Source organism: Manis pentadactyla, chromosome 16 (assembly GCF_030020395.1).
Source record: "Manis pentadactyla isolate mManPen7 chromosome 16, mManPen7.hap1, whole genome shotgun sequence".
In the NCBI taxonomy this organism is placed as follows: Eukaryota; Metazoa; Chordata; class Mammalia; order Pholidota; family Manidae; genus Manis; species Manis pentadactyla.
Window position 1 is genome coordinate 2,491,291 of NC_080034.1, and position 15,624 is coordinate 2,506,914.

Consider the following 15,624-nt stretch of genomic DNA (forward strand, 5'->3'; position numbering starts at 1 on the left):
AACAGGAGCAGTTGGGAACAAAGAGTGTGTTGTGGAGTGAAGTGTTTATTTGAGGGTCCAAACTTCCCTCCTTAGGTGGTTATTACTTCTTTACATTCGTGAACATCATAAAAAGCAATGATTTTAAAAGCCCAGATGCATATTATTACAGCAATTCATTTGTTGAGGTGAGAGGAAATGAGAAGGAACTTGCTGCACCACTAAATCTTTGCCTGAGCACTGCTGAAATCAAACAAAAAGAATTCACTGTGGCTAATAGGGCTATTTTCTACTGACTCTCTCTGGGGACTCAAACAGAATTCATTTGTTTGTTTGTTTCTTATTTTCACTTGTATAGGTAATCTGTCCCCGCCCCTTCAGCTTGTAGTTTGTCTGTGTCCTTGGATCTCAAGTGAGTCTCCAGTAAGGGAGCACGTATTAGGTCTTGAGTTTTCATCAGTTCTTCTAACACTGTGTCTTTTGATTGGAGCACTCAAAGCCTGTACTTTTATTCTGTTATTTGAGAGCTGTGCTCTTACTGCACTTTGAAATATTTTTTGTTCTCATTAATATACAATCACATGCAGAACATCATGTTTTCCAGTCTACACCCTTCACCAAGTCCCCGGCAAAGCCAGTTACAGTCGCTGTCCGTCAGCGTGTACTAAGATGCTGTAGAATCACTACATGTCTTCTCTGTGTTATGCAGCCCTACAAATGACCCCCCAAGTTACACACTATACATGCTAATCCTAATGCCCCCATTCTTTTTCCAAGCCCTTATTACTAACTTCCCACAAACCCTACCCAGTCCCTTTCTTTTTGGTAACTGTTAGTCCACTCTCGGGTTCTGTGAGTCTGCTGCTGTCTTTTCCTTCAGTTTTTCTTTGTTATCATACTCCACACATGAGTGAAATCATTTGGTACATGTATTTCTCCTCCTTGAATATTTGACTGAGCATTATACCCTCTAGCTCCATCCACACTATTGCAAATTATAGGATTTGTTTTCTTCTTATGGCTGCCTACTGCACTTTTTAAACTGGATTTCATTCTTCTTTTTTGTTTGTAGTTTCGCTATGTGCTTTCACCATTGCTCTCCTGGTTATGAGCAGTAGCTTTGTGTTAATCGATATGTACCTATATCTATCTATCTGTCTGTCTATCTATTTATCAATCAATCAATCAATCAATCATCTTTCTGTCTGCCCATCTGTCCATGTGTACAGAAAAGTTAACCATATATCCTATATCACTTTCCTACACTATGCTTCCAAAAATCCTGCAAAGTATCTAGGCTTTAGAGAGAGCACTGGGTTCAACGAGACACTTGCAGGTCGAGTCGGCCGCGTGTACCTACAAAACCAGGAAATGGTTGTGCCGGGACTTGAACCCGTGTCTCTATCCTCTGTCCTCTTTCATCTCCTTCTAACTAACTGTCTGTATTTAGCCACATTCTTTGACTAAGTGATCCCTGAAGACCACAAGTATCATTCCTCTGGGCCTGTTGTCGTGAGAAAAGTAAACTTGTTCTTTGCTCACCACCATGTTTGAAGGACATCAGCGTGATCACCGCCGATAGGACGGAGGGTCAAATAAAAAGGAACACCAATTTCTAGACAGGAGCAGTTGGGAGCTAAGAGTGTATTGTGGGGTGACGTGTTTAATTGAGTGTCCAAACTTCCCTCTTTAGGTGGTTATTAGATCTTCACATTCGTGAACATCATAAAACCCACTGATTTCAAAGGCCCAGATGCTTATTATTACAGCAACTCAGTTGTTGAGGTGAGAGAAAATGAGAAGTATGTTGCTGCACCACTAAATCAATGGCTGGGAACGGCTGAAACCAAACAAAAAGAATTCACGGTGGCCAGATAGGGCTATTTTCTTCTGACTGTCCCATGGGACTCAAACAGAATCCATTTGTTTGATTGTTTTGTTTTTCAGTTTCACTCGTGTAGAGAACTTGTCCACACACCTTCGGCTTGTAGTTTGTCTGTGTCCTTGGATCTCAAGTGAGTCTCCTGTAAGTAAGCACGTAGGTGTCTTGAGTTTTCATCCCTTCTTTTAACCCTGTGTCTTTTGTTTGCTGCACTCAGTCCCTGACCTTTTATTCTGATGATTCAGAGCTGTGCACTTACTGCACTTAAAGAATTTTTTTTATCATTAAGCTAAAAATCACTTGAAGAACATTATGTTTACTATGCTTCCCCCTTCACCAAGTACCCCTGGAAAACCTCTTCAGTCGCTGTCGATCTGCGTAGTTGGATGCTGTAGACCCCTTCACCATGTCCCTCGCAACAGACCCCGTTACCGTCCCTGTCCATCAGTGAGTAGTAAGATGCTATATGATCTCTAATAGCCTTCTCTGTGTTGTACAGCACTCCCAATGCCCACTCGAACCAAGCATTATACATGCTAAAACTAATGCCCCCATTCTTTCTCCTCACACTTATCCCTCCCTTCAGACCCACCCTGCCCTGTCCTTTTCCCTTTGGTAACTTTTAGTCAACTCTCGGGTTCTGTGAGTCTGCTGCTGTTTTTTTCCTTCAGTTTTTCTTTGTTGTTATACTCCACACATGAGTGAAAACACTTGGTACTTGTCTTTCTCCGCCTGGCCTATTTCTCTGAACATACTACCGTCTAGCTCCATCCAGGTCATTGCAAATGGTAGTATTTGTTTTCTTCTTAAGGCTGCTTACTGAACTTTTTAAACTTAATTTCATTCTTCCTTTTTGTTTGTAGTTTAGCTATGTTATTCACCATTCAACTCCTGGTTATGAACAATAGCTTTGTGTCAATCGATATGTATCTGTACCTATCTATCTAATGGTCTGTCTGTCTATGTATGTATGTATGTATGTAAGTGTGTATGTATGTATGTATCTATGTATCTATCTATCTTCCTATCATCTATCTATGATGTCTATCATCTATCAATCTATGTACCTATCTATCTATCTCTCATCTGTCATCTGTGTACCTATCTATCTATGAATCAATCATCTTTTTCTCTGTACATCTATCCTTCTGTACAGAATAGTTAACAACATAGCCTATGTCTCTTCCCTACATTATGCTTCCAGAAATCTTGCAAGGTAACTAAGAAATAAGGAGAGCACTGTGTTCACCGATACACTTTCATGTAGAGTCAGCCGCGTGTGCTTACAAAACCAGTCAATGGAGGTGAAAGGACTTGAACCTGTATCTCTGTCCTCTGTCCTCTTATACTTCCTGCTCGCTTGGTGACTTTATTTAGCCACATTCAGTGAGTAAGTGATCCCTGAAGTCCACAAGTATCCTTCGTATGGTCCGGTTGTCGAAAGAAAAGTGTACTTGGTTCTTTGCACACCACCATGTTTGAGGGACATCGGCGTGATCACTGCTGATAGGTGCAGGGACAAATATAAAGGAACACCTATTTCTGAACAGGAGCAGTTGGGAACAAAGAGTGTGTTGTGGAGTGAAGTGTTTATTTGAGGGTCCAAACTTCCCTCCTTAGGTGGTTATTACTTCTTTACATTCGTGAACATCATAAAAAGCAATGATTTTAAAAGCCCAGATGCATATTATTACAGCAATTCATTTGTTGAGGTGAGAGGAAATGAGAAGGAACTTGCTGCACCACTAAATCTTTGCCTGAGCACTGCTGAAATCAAACAAAAAGAATTCACTGTGGCTAATAGGGCTATTATCTACTGACTCTCTCTGGGGACTCAAACAGAATTCATTTGTTTGTTTGTTTCTTATTTTCACTTGTATAGGTAATCTGTCCCCGCCCCTTCAGCTTGTAGTTTGTCTGTGTCCTTGGATCTCAAGTGAGTCTCCAGTAAGGGAGCACGTATTAGGTCTTGAGTTTTCATCAGTTCTTCTAACACTGTGTCTTTTGATTGGAGCACTCAAAGCCTGTACTTTTATTCTGTTATTTGAGAGCTGTGCTCTTACTGCACTTTGAAATATTTTTTGTTCTCATTAATATACAATCACATGCAGAACATCATGTTTTCCAGTCTACACCCTTCACCAAGTCCCCGGCAAAGCCAGTTACAGTCGCTGTCCGTCAGCGTGTACTAAGATGCTGTAGAATCACTACATGTCTTCTCTGTGTTATGCAGCCCTACAAATGACGCCCCAAGTTACACACTATACATGCTAATCCTAATGCCCCCATTCTTTTTCCAAGCCCTTATTACTAACTTCCCACAAACCCTACCCAGTCCCTTTCTTTTTGGTAACTGTTAGTCCACTCTCGGGTTCTGTGAGTCTGCTGCTGTCTTTTCCTTCAGTTTTTCTTTGTTATCATACTCCACACATGAGTGAAATCATTTGGTACATGTATTTCTCCTCCTTGAATATTTGACTGAGCATTATACCCTCTAGCTCCATCCACACTATTGCAAATTATAGGATTTGTTTTCTTCTTATGGCTGCCTACTGCACTTTTTAAACTGGATTTCATTCTTCTTTTTTGTTTGTAGTTTCGCTATGTGCTTTCACCATTGCTCTCCTGGTTATGAGCAGTAGCTTTGTGTTAATCGATATGTACCTATATCTATCTATCTGTCTGTCTATCTATTTATCAATCAATCAATCAATCAATCATCTTTCTGTCTGCCCATCTGTCCTTGTGTACAGAAAAGTTAACCATATATCCTATATCACTTTCCTACACTATGCTTCCAAAAATCCTGCAAAGTATCTAGGCTTTAGAGAGAGCACTGGGTTCAACGAGACACTTGCAGGTCGAGTCGGCCGCGTGTACCTACAAAACCAGGAAATGGTTGTGCCGGGACTTGAACCCGTGTCTCTATCCTCTGTCCTCTTTCATCTCCTTCTAACTAACTGTCTGTATTTAGCCACATTCTTTGACTAAGTGATCCCTGAAGACCACAAGTATCATTCCTCTGGGCCTGTTGTCGTGAGAAAAGTAAACTTGTTCTTTGCTCACCACCATGTTTGAAGGACATCAGCGTGATCACCGCCGATAGGACGGAGGGTCAAATAAAAAGGAACACCAATTTCTAGACAGGAGCAGTTGGGAGCTAAGAGTGTATTGTGGGGTGACGTGTTTAATTGAGTGTCCAAACTTCCCTCTTTAGGTGGTTATTAGATCTTCACATTCGTGAACATCATAAAACCCACTGATTTCAAAGGCCCAGATGCTTATTATTACAGCAACTCAGTTGTTGAGGTGAGAGAAAATGAGAAGTATGTTGCTGCACCACTAAATCAATGGCTGGGAACGGCTGAAACCAAACAAAAAGAATTCACGGTGGCCAGATAGGGCTATTTTCTTCTGACTGTCCCATGGGACTCAAACAGAATCCATTTGTTTGATTGTTTTGTTTTTCAGTTTCACTCGTGTAGAGAACTTGTCCACACACCTTCGGCTTGTAGTTTGTCTGTGTCCTTGGATCTCAAGTGAGTCTCCTGTAAGTAAGCACGTAGGTGTCTTGAGTTTTCATCCCTTCTTTTAACCCTGTGTCTTTTGTTTGCTGCACTCAGTCCCTGACCTTTTATTCTGATGATTCAGAGCTGTGCACTTACTGCACTTAAAGAATTTTTTTTATCATTAAGCTAAAAATCACTTGAAGAACATTATGTTTACTATGCTTCCCCCTTCACCAAGTACCCCTGGAAAACCTCTTCAGTCGCTGTCGATCTGCGTAGTTGGATGCTGTAGACCCCTTCACCATGTCCCTCGCAACAGACCCCGTTACCGTCCCTGTCCATCAGTGAGTAGTAAGATGCTATATGATCTCTAATAGCCTTCTCTGTGTTGTACAGCACTCCCAATGCCCACTCGAACCAAGCATTATACATTCTAAAACTAATGCCCCCATTCTTTCTCCTCACACTTATCCCTCCCTTCAGACCCACCCTGCCCTGTCCTTTTCCCTTTGGTAACTTTTAGTCAACTCTCGGGTTCTGTGAGTCTGCTGCTGTTTTTTTCCTTCAGTTTTTCTTTGTTGTTATACTCCACACATGAGTGAAAACACTTGGTACTTGTCTTTCTCCGCCTGGCCTATTTCTCTGAACATACTACCGTCTAGCTCCATCCAGGTCATTGCAAATGGTAGTATTTGTTTTCTTCTTAAGGCTGCTTACTGAACTTTTTAAACTTAATTTCATTCTTCCTTTTTGTTTGTAGTTTAGCTATGTTATTCACCATTCAACTCCTGGTTATGAACAATAGCTTTGTGTCAATCGATATGTATCTGTACCTATCTATCTAATGGTCTGTCTGTCTATGTATGTATGTATGTATGTAAGTGTGTATGTATGTATGTATCTATGTATCTATCTATCTTCCTATCATCTATCTATGATGTCTATCATCTATCAATCTATGTACCTATCTATCTATCTCTCATCTGTCATCTGTGTACCTATCTATCTATGAATCAATCATCTTTTTCTCTGTACATCTATATTTCTGTACAGAATAGTTAACAACATAGCCTATGTCTCTTCCCTACATTATGCTTCCAGAAATCTTGCAAGGTAACTAAGAAATAAGGAGAGCACTGTGTTCACCGATACACTTTCATGTAGAGTCAGCCGCGTGTGCTTACAAAACCAGTCAATGGAGGTGAAAGGAATTGAACCTGTATCTCTGTCCTCTGTCCTCTTATACTTCCTGCTCGCTTGGTGACTTTATTTAGCCACATTCAGTGAGTAAGTGATCCCTGAAGTCCACAAGTATCCTTCGTATGGTCCGGTTGTCGAAAGAAAAGTGTACTTGGTTCTTTGCACACCACCATGTTTGAGGGACATCGGCGTGATCACTGCTGATAGGTGCAGGGACAAATATAAAGGAACACCTATTTCTGGACAGGAGCAGTTGGGAACAAAGAGTGTGTTGTGGAGTGAAGTGTTTATTTGAGGGTCCAAACTTCCCTCCTTAGGTGGTTATTACTTCTTTACATTCGTGAACATCATAAAAAGCAATGATTTTAAAAGCCCAGATGCATATTATTACAGCAATTCATTTGTTGAGGTGAGAGGAAATGAGAAGGAACTTGCTGCACCACTAAATCTTTGCCTGAGCACTGCTGAAATCAAACAAAAATAATTCACGGTGGCTAATAGGGCTATTTTCTACTGACTCTCTCTGGGGACTCAAACAGAATTCATTTGTTTGTTTGTTTCTTATTTTCACTTGTATAGGTAATCTGTCCCCGCCCCTTCAGCTTGTAGTTTGTCTGTGTCCTTGGATCTCAAGTGAGTCTCCAGTAAGGGAGCACGTATTAGGTCTTGAGTTTTCATCAGTTTTTCTAACACTGTGTCTTTTGATTGGAGCACTCAAAGCCTGTACTTTTATTCTGTTATTTGAGAGCTGTGCTCTTACTGCACTTTGAAATATTTTTTGTTCTCATTAATATACAATCACATGCAGAACATTATGTTTTCCAGTCTACACCCTTCACCAAGTCCCCGGCAAAGCCAGTTAAGTCGCTGTCCGTCAGCGTGTACTAAGATGCTGTAGAATCACTACATGTCTTCTCTGTGTTATGCAGCCCTACAAATGACCCCCCAAGTTACACACTATACATGCTAATCCTAATGCCCCCATTCTTTTTCCAAGCCCTTATTACTAACTTCCCACAAACCCTACCCAGTCCCTTTCTTTTTGGTAACTGTTAGTCCACTCTCGGGTTCTGTGAGTCTGCTGCTGTCTTTTCCTTCAGTTTTTCTTTGTTATCATACTCCACACATGAGTGAAATCATTTGGTACATGTATTTCTCCTCCTTGAATATTTGACTGAGCATTATACCCTCTAGCTCCATCCACACTATTGCAAATTATAGGATTTGTTTTCTTCTTATGGCTGCCTACTGCACTTTTTAAACTGGATTTCATTCTTCTTTTTTGTTTGTAGTTTCGCTATGTGCTTTCACCATTGCTCTCCTGGTTATGAGCAGTAGCTTTGTGTTAATCGATATGTACCTATATCTATCTATCTGTCTGTCTATCTATTTATCAATCAATCAATCAATCAATCATCTTTCTGTCTGCCCATCTGTCCTTGTGTACAGAAAAGTTAACCATATATCCTATATCACTTTCCTACACTATGCTTCCAAAAATCCTGCAAAGTATCTAGGCTTTAGAGAGAGCACTGGGTTCAACGAGACACTTGCAGGTCGAGTCGGCCGCGTGTACCTACAAAACCAGGAAATGGTTGTGCCGGGACTTGAACCCGTGTCTCTATCCTCTGTCCTCTTTCATCTCCTTCTAACTAACTGTCTGTATTTAGCCACATTCTTTGACTAAGTGATCCCTGAAGACCACAAGTATCATTCCTCTGGGCCTGTTGTCGTGAGAAAAGTAAACTTGTTCTTTGCTCACCACCATGTTTGAAGGACATCAGCGTGATCACCGCCGATAGGACGGAGGGTCAAATAAAAAGGAACACCAATTTCTAGACAGGAGCAGTTGGGAGCTAAGAGTGTATTGTGGGGTGACGTGTTTAATTGAGTGTCCAAACTTCCCTCTTTAGGTGGTTATTAGATCTTCACATTCGTGAACATCATAAAACCCACTGATTTCAAAGGCCCAGATGCTTATTATTACAGCAACTCAGTTGTTGAGGTGAGAGAAAATGAGAAGTATGTTGCTGCACCACTGAATCAATGGCTGGGAACGGCTGAAACCAAACAAAAAGAATTCACGGTGGCCAGATAGGGCTATTTTCTTCTGACTGTCCCATGGGACTCAAACAGAATCCATTTGTTTGATTGTTTTGTTTTTCAGTTTCACTCGTGTAGAGAACTTGTCCACACACCTTCGGCTTGTAGTTTGTCTGTGTCCTTGGATCTCAAGTGAGTCTCCTGGAAGTAAGCACGTAGGTGTCTTGAGTTTTCATCCCTTCTTTTAACCCTGTGTCTTTTGTTTGCTGCACTCAGTCCCTGACCTTTTATTCTGATGATTCAGAGCTGTGCACTTACTGCACTTAAAGAATTTTTTTTATCATTAAGCTAAAATCACTTGAAGAACATTATGTTTACTATGCTTCCCCCTTCACCAAGTACCCCTGGAAAACCTCTTCAGTCGCTGTCGATCTGCGTAGTTGGATGCTGTAGACCCCTTCACCATGTCCCTCGCAACAGACCCCGTTACCGTCCCTGTCCATCAGTGAGTAGTAAGATGATATATGATCTCTAATAGCCTTCTCTGTGTTGTACAGCACTCCCCATGCCCCCTCGACCCCAAGCATTATACATGCTAAAACTAATGCCCCCATTCTTTCTCCTCACACTTATCCCTCCCTTCAGACCCACCCTGCCCTGTCCTTTTCCCTTTGGTAACTTTTAGTCAACTCTCGGGTTCTGTGAGTCTGCTGCTGTTTTTTTCCTTCAGTTTTTCTTTGTTGTTATACTCCACACATGAGTGAAAACACTTGGTACTTGTCTTTCTCCGCCTGGCCTATTTCTCTGAACATACTTCCGTCTAGCTCAATCCAGGTCATTGCAAATGGTAGTATTTGATTTCTTCTTAAGGCTGCTTACTGAACTTTTTAAACTTAATTTCATTCTTCCTTTTTGTTTGTAGTTTAGCTATGTTATTCACCATTCAACTCCTGGTTATGAACAATAGCTTTGTGTCAATCGATATGTATCTGTACCTATCTATCTAATGGTCGCTCTGTCTATGTATGTATGTATGTATGTATGTATGTATGTATGTATCTATCTATCTTCCTATCATCTATCTATGATGTCTATCATCTATCAATCTATATACCTATCTATCTATCTTTCATTTGTCATCTGTGTACCTATCTATCTATGAATCAATCGTCTTTTTCTCTGCCCATCTATCCTTCTGTACAGAACAGTTAACAACATAGCCTATGTCTCTTCCCTACATTATGCTTCAAGAAATCTTGCAAGGTAACTAAGCCATGAGGAGAGCACTGAGTTCACTGATACACTTTCAGGTAGAGTCAGCCGCGTGTGCTTACAAAACCAGTAAATGGAGGTGAAAGGACTTGAACCTGTATCTCTGTCCTCTGTCCTCTTATACTTCCTGCTCGCTTGGTGACTTTATTTAGCCACATTCAGTGAGTAAGTGATCCCTGAAGTCCACAAGTATCCTTCGTATGGTCCGGTTGTCGAAAGAAAAGTGTACTTGGTTCTTTGCACACCACCATGTTTGAGGGACATCGGCGTGATCACTGCTGATAGGTGCAGGGACAAATATAAAGGAACACCTATTTCTGAACAGGACAGTTGGGAACAAAGAGTGTGTTGTGGAGTGAAGTGTTTATTTGAGGGTCCAAACTTCCCTCCTTAGGTGGTTATTACTTCTTTACATTCGTGAACATCATAAAAAGCAATGATTTTAAAAGCCCAGATGCATATTATTACAGCAATTCATTTGTTGAGGTGAGAGGAAATGAGAAGGAACTTGCTGCACCACTAAATCTTTGCCTGAGCACTGCTGAAATCAAACAAAAATAATTCACGGTGGCTAATAGGGCTATTTTCTACTGACTCTCTCTGGGGACTCAAACAGAATTCATTTGTTTGTTTGTTTCTTATTTTCACTTGTATAGGTAATCTGTCCCCGCCCCTTCAGCTTGTAGTTTGTCTGTGTCCTTGGATCTCAAGTGAGTCTCCAGTAAGGGAGCACGTATTAGGTCTTGAGTTTTCATCAGTTCTTCTAACACTGTGTCTTTTGATTGGAGCACTCAAAGCCTGTACTTTTATTCTGATATTTGAGAGCTGTGCTCTTACTGCACTTTGAAATATTTTTTGTTCTCATTAATATACAATCACATGCAGAACATTATGTTTTCCAGTCTACACCCTTCACCAAGTCCCCGGCAAAGCCAGTTACAGTCGCTGTCCGTCAGCGTGTACTAAGATGCTGTAGAATCACTACATGTCTTCTCTGTGTTATGCAGCCGTACAAATGACCCTCCAAGTTACACACTATACATGCTAATGCTAATGCCCCCATTCTTTTTCCAAGCCCTTATTACTAACTTCCCACAAACCCTACCCAGTCCCTTTCTTTTTGGTAACTGTTAGTCCACTCTCGGGTTCTGTGAGTCTGCTGCTGTCTTTTCCTTCAGTTTTTCTTTGTTATCATACTCCACACATGAGTGAAATCATTTGGTACATGTATTTCTCCTCCTTGAATATTTGACTGAGCATTATACCCTCTAGCTCCATCCACACTATTGCAAATTATAGGATTTGTTTTCTTCTTATGGCTGCCTACTGCACTTTTTAAACTGGATTTCATTCTTCTTTTTTGTTTGTAGTTTCGCTATGTGCTTTCACCATTGCTCTCCTGGTTATGAGCAGTAGCTTTGTGTTAATCGATATGTACCTATATCTATCTATCTGTCTGTCTATCTATTTATCAATCAATCAATCAATCAATCATCTTTCTGTCTGCCCATCTGTCCTTGTGTACAGAAAAGTTAACCATATATCCTATATCACTTTCCTACACTATGCTTCCAAAAATCCTGCAAAGTATCTAGGCTTTAGAGAGAGCACTGGGTTCAACGAGACACTTGCAGGTCGAGTCGGCCGCGTGTACCTACAAAACCAGGAAATGGTTGTGCCGGGACTTGAACCCGTGTCTCTATCCTCTGTCCTCTTTCATCTCCTTCTAACTAACTGTCTGTATTTAGCCACATTCTTTGACTAAGTGATCCCTGAAGACCACAAGTATCATTCCTCTGGGCCTGTTGTCGTGAGAAAAGTAAACTTGTTCTTTGCTCACCACCATGTTTGAAGGACATCAGCGTGATCACCGCCGATAGGACGGAGGGTCAAATAAAAAGGAACACCAATTTCTAGACAGGAGCAGTTGGGAGCTAAGAGTGTATTGTGGGGTGACGTGTTTAATTGAGTGTCCAAACTTCCCTCTTTAGGTGGTTATTAGATCTTCACATTCGTGAACATCATAAAACCCACTGATTTCAAAGGCCCAGATGCTTATTATTACAGCAACTCAGTTGTTGAGGTGAGAGAAAATGAGAAGTATGTTGCTGCACCACTGAATCAATGGCTGGGAACGGCTGAAACCAAACAAAAAGAATTCACGGTGGCCAGATAGGGCTATTTTCTTCTGACTGTCCCATGGGACTCAAACAGAATCCATTTGTTTGATTGTTTTGTTTTTCAGTTTCACTCGTGTAGAGAACTTGTCCACACACCTTCGGCTTGTAGTTTGTCTGTGTCCTTGGATCTCAAGTGAGTCTCCTGGAAGTAAGCACGTAGGTGTCTTGAGTTTTCATCCCTTCTTTTAACCCTGTGTCTTTTGTTTGCTGCACTCAGTCCCTGACCTTTTATTCTGATGATTCAGAGCTGTGCACTTACTGCACTTAAAGAATTTTTTTTATCATTAAGCTAAAATCACTTGAAGAACATTATGTTTACTATGCTTCCCCCTTCACCAAGTACCCCTGGAAAACCTCTTCAGTCGCTGTCGATCTGCGTAGTTGGATGCTGTAGACCCCTTCACCATGTCCCTCGCAACAGACCCCGTTACCGTCCCTGTCCATCAGTGAGTAGTAAGATGATATATGATCTCTAATAGCCTTCTCTGTGTTGTACAGCACTCCCCATGCCCCCTCGACCCCAAGCATTATACATGCTAAAACTAATGCCCCCATTCTTTCTCCTCACACTTATCCCTCCCTTCAGACCCACCCTGCCCTGTCCTTTTCCCTTTGGTAACTTTTAGTCAACTCTCGGGTTCTGTGAGTCTGCTGCTGTTTTTTTCCTTCAGTTTTTCTTTGTTGTTATACTCCACACATGAGTGAAAACACTTGGTACTTGTCTTTCTCCGCCTGGCCTATTTCTCTGAACATACTTCCGTCTAGCTCAATCCAGGTCATTGCAAATGGTAGTATTTGATTTCTTCTTAAGGCTGCTTACTGAACTTTTTAAACTTAATTTCATTCTTCCTTTTTGTTTGTAGTTTAGCTATGTTATTCACCATTCAACTCCTGGTTATGAACAATAGCTTTGTGTCAATCGATATGTATCTGTACCTATCTATCTAATGGTCGCTCTGTCTATGTATGTATGTATGTATGTATGTATGTATGTATGTATCTATCTATCTTCCTATCATCTATCTATGATGTCTATCATCTATCAATCTATATACCTATCTATCTATCTTTCATTTGTCATCTGTGTACCTATCTATCTATGAATCAATCGTCTTTTTCTCTGCCCATCTATCCTTCTGTACAGAACAGTTAACAACATAGCCTATGTCTCTTCCCTACATTATGCTTCAAGAAATCTTGCAAGGTAACTAAGCCATGAGGAGAGCACTGAGTTCACTGATACACTTTCAGGTAGAGTCAGCCGCGTGTGCTTACAAAACCAGTAAATGGAGGTGAAAGGACTTGAACCTGTATCTCTGTCCTCTGTCCTCTTATACTTCCTGCTCGCTTGGTGACTTTATTTAGCCACATTCAGTGAGTAAGTGATCCCTGAAGTCCACAAGTATCCTTCGTATGGTCCGGTTGTCGAAAGAAAAGTGTACTTGGTTCTTTGCACACCACCATGTTTGAGGGACATCGGCGTGATCACTGCTGATAGGTGCAGGGACAAATATAAAGGAACACCTATTTCTGAACAGGACAGTTGGGAACAAAGAGTGTGTTGTGGAGTGAAGTGTTTATTTGAGGGTCCAAACTTCCCTCCTTAGGTGGTTATTACTTCTTTACATTCGTGAACATCATAAAAAGCAATGATTTTAAAAGCCCAGATGCATATTATTACAGCAATTCATTTGTTGAGGTGAGAGGAAATGAGAAGGAACTTGCTGCACCACTAAATCTTTGCCTGAGCACTGCTGAAATCAAACAAAAAGAATTCACGGTGGCTAATAGGGCTATTTTCTACTGACTCTCTCTGGGGACTCAAACAGAATTCATTTGTTTGTTTGTTTCTTATTTTCACTTGTATAGGTAATCTGTCCCCGCCCCTTCAGCTTGTAGTTTGTCTGTGTCCTTGGATCTCAAGTGAGTCTCCAGTAAGGGAGCACGTATTAGGTCTTGAGTTTTCATCAGTTCTTCTAACACTGTGTCTTTTGATTGGAGCACTCAAAGCCTGTACTTTTATTCTGATATTTGAGAGCTGTGCTCTTACTGCACTTTGAAATATTTTTTGTTCTCATTAATATACAATCACATGCAGAACATTATGTTTTCCAGTCTACACCCTTCACCAAGTCCCCGGCAAAGCCAGTTACAGTCGCTGTCCGTCAGCGTGTACTAAGATGCTGTAGAATCACTACATGTCTTCTCTGTGTTATGCAGCCGTACAAATGACCCTCCAAGTTACACACTATACATGCTAATGCTAATGCCCCCATTCTTTTTCCAAGCCCTTATTACTAACTTCCCACAAACCCTACCCAGTCCCTTTCTTTTTGGTAACTGTTAGTCCACTCTCGGGTTCTGTGAGTCTGCTGCTGTCTTTTCCTTCAGTTTTTCTTTGTTATCATACTCCACACATGAGTGAAATCATTTGGTACATGTATTTCTCCTCCTTGAATATTTGACTGAGCATTATACCCTCTAGCTCCATCCACACTATTGCAAATTATAGGATTTGTTTTCTTCTTATGGCTGCCTACTGCACTTTTTAAACTGGATTTCATTCTTCTTTTTTGTTTGTAGTTTCGCTATGTGCTTTCACCATTGCTCTCCTGGTTATGAGCAGTAGCTTTGTGTTAATCGATATGTACCTATATCTATCTATCTGTCTGTCTATCTATTTATCAATCAATCAATCAATCAATCATCTTTCTGTCTGCCCATCTGTCCTTGTGTACAGAAAAGTTAACCATATATCCTATATCACTTTCCTACACTATGCTTCCAAAAATCCTGCAAAGTATCTAGGCTTTAGAGAGAGCATTGGGTTCAACGAGACACTTGCAGGTCGAGTCGGCCGCGTGTACCTACAAAACCAGGAAATGGTTGTGCCGGGACTTGAACCCGTGTCTCTATCCTCTGTCCTCTTTCATCTCCTTCTAACTAACTGTCTGTATTTAGCCACATTCTTTGACTAAGTGATCCCTGAAGACCACAAGTATCATTCCTCTGGGCCTGTTGTCGTGAGAAAAGTAAACTTGTTCTTTGCTCACCACCATGTTTGAAGGACATCAGCGTGATCACCGCCGATAGGACGGAGGGTCAAATAAAAAGGAACACCAATTTCTAGACAGGAGCAGTTGGGAGCTAAGAGTGTATTGTGGGGTGACGTGTTTAATTGAGTGTCCAAACTTCCCTCTTTAGGTGGTTATTAGATCTTCACATTCGTGAACATCATAAAACCCACTGATTTCAAAGGCCCAGATGCTTATTATTACAGCAACTCAGTTGTTGAGGTGAGAGAAAATGAGAAGTATGTTGCTGCACCACTAAATCAATGGCTGGGAACGGCTGAAACCAAACAAAAAGAATTCACGGTGGCCAGATAGGGCTATTTTCTTCTGACTGTCCCATGGGCCTCAAACAGAATCCATTTGTTTGATTGTTTTGTTTTTCAGTTTCACTCGTGTAGAGAACTTGTCCACACACCTTCGGCTTGTAGTTTGTCTGTGTCCTTGGATCTCAAGTGAGTCTCCTGTAAGTAAGCACGTAGGTGTCT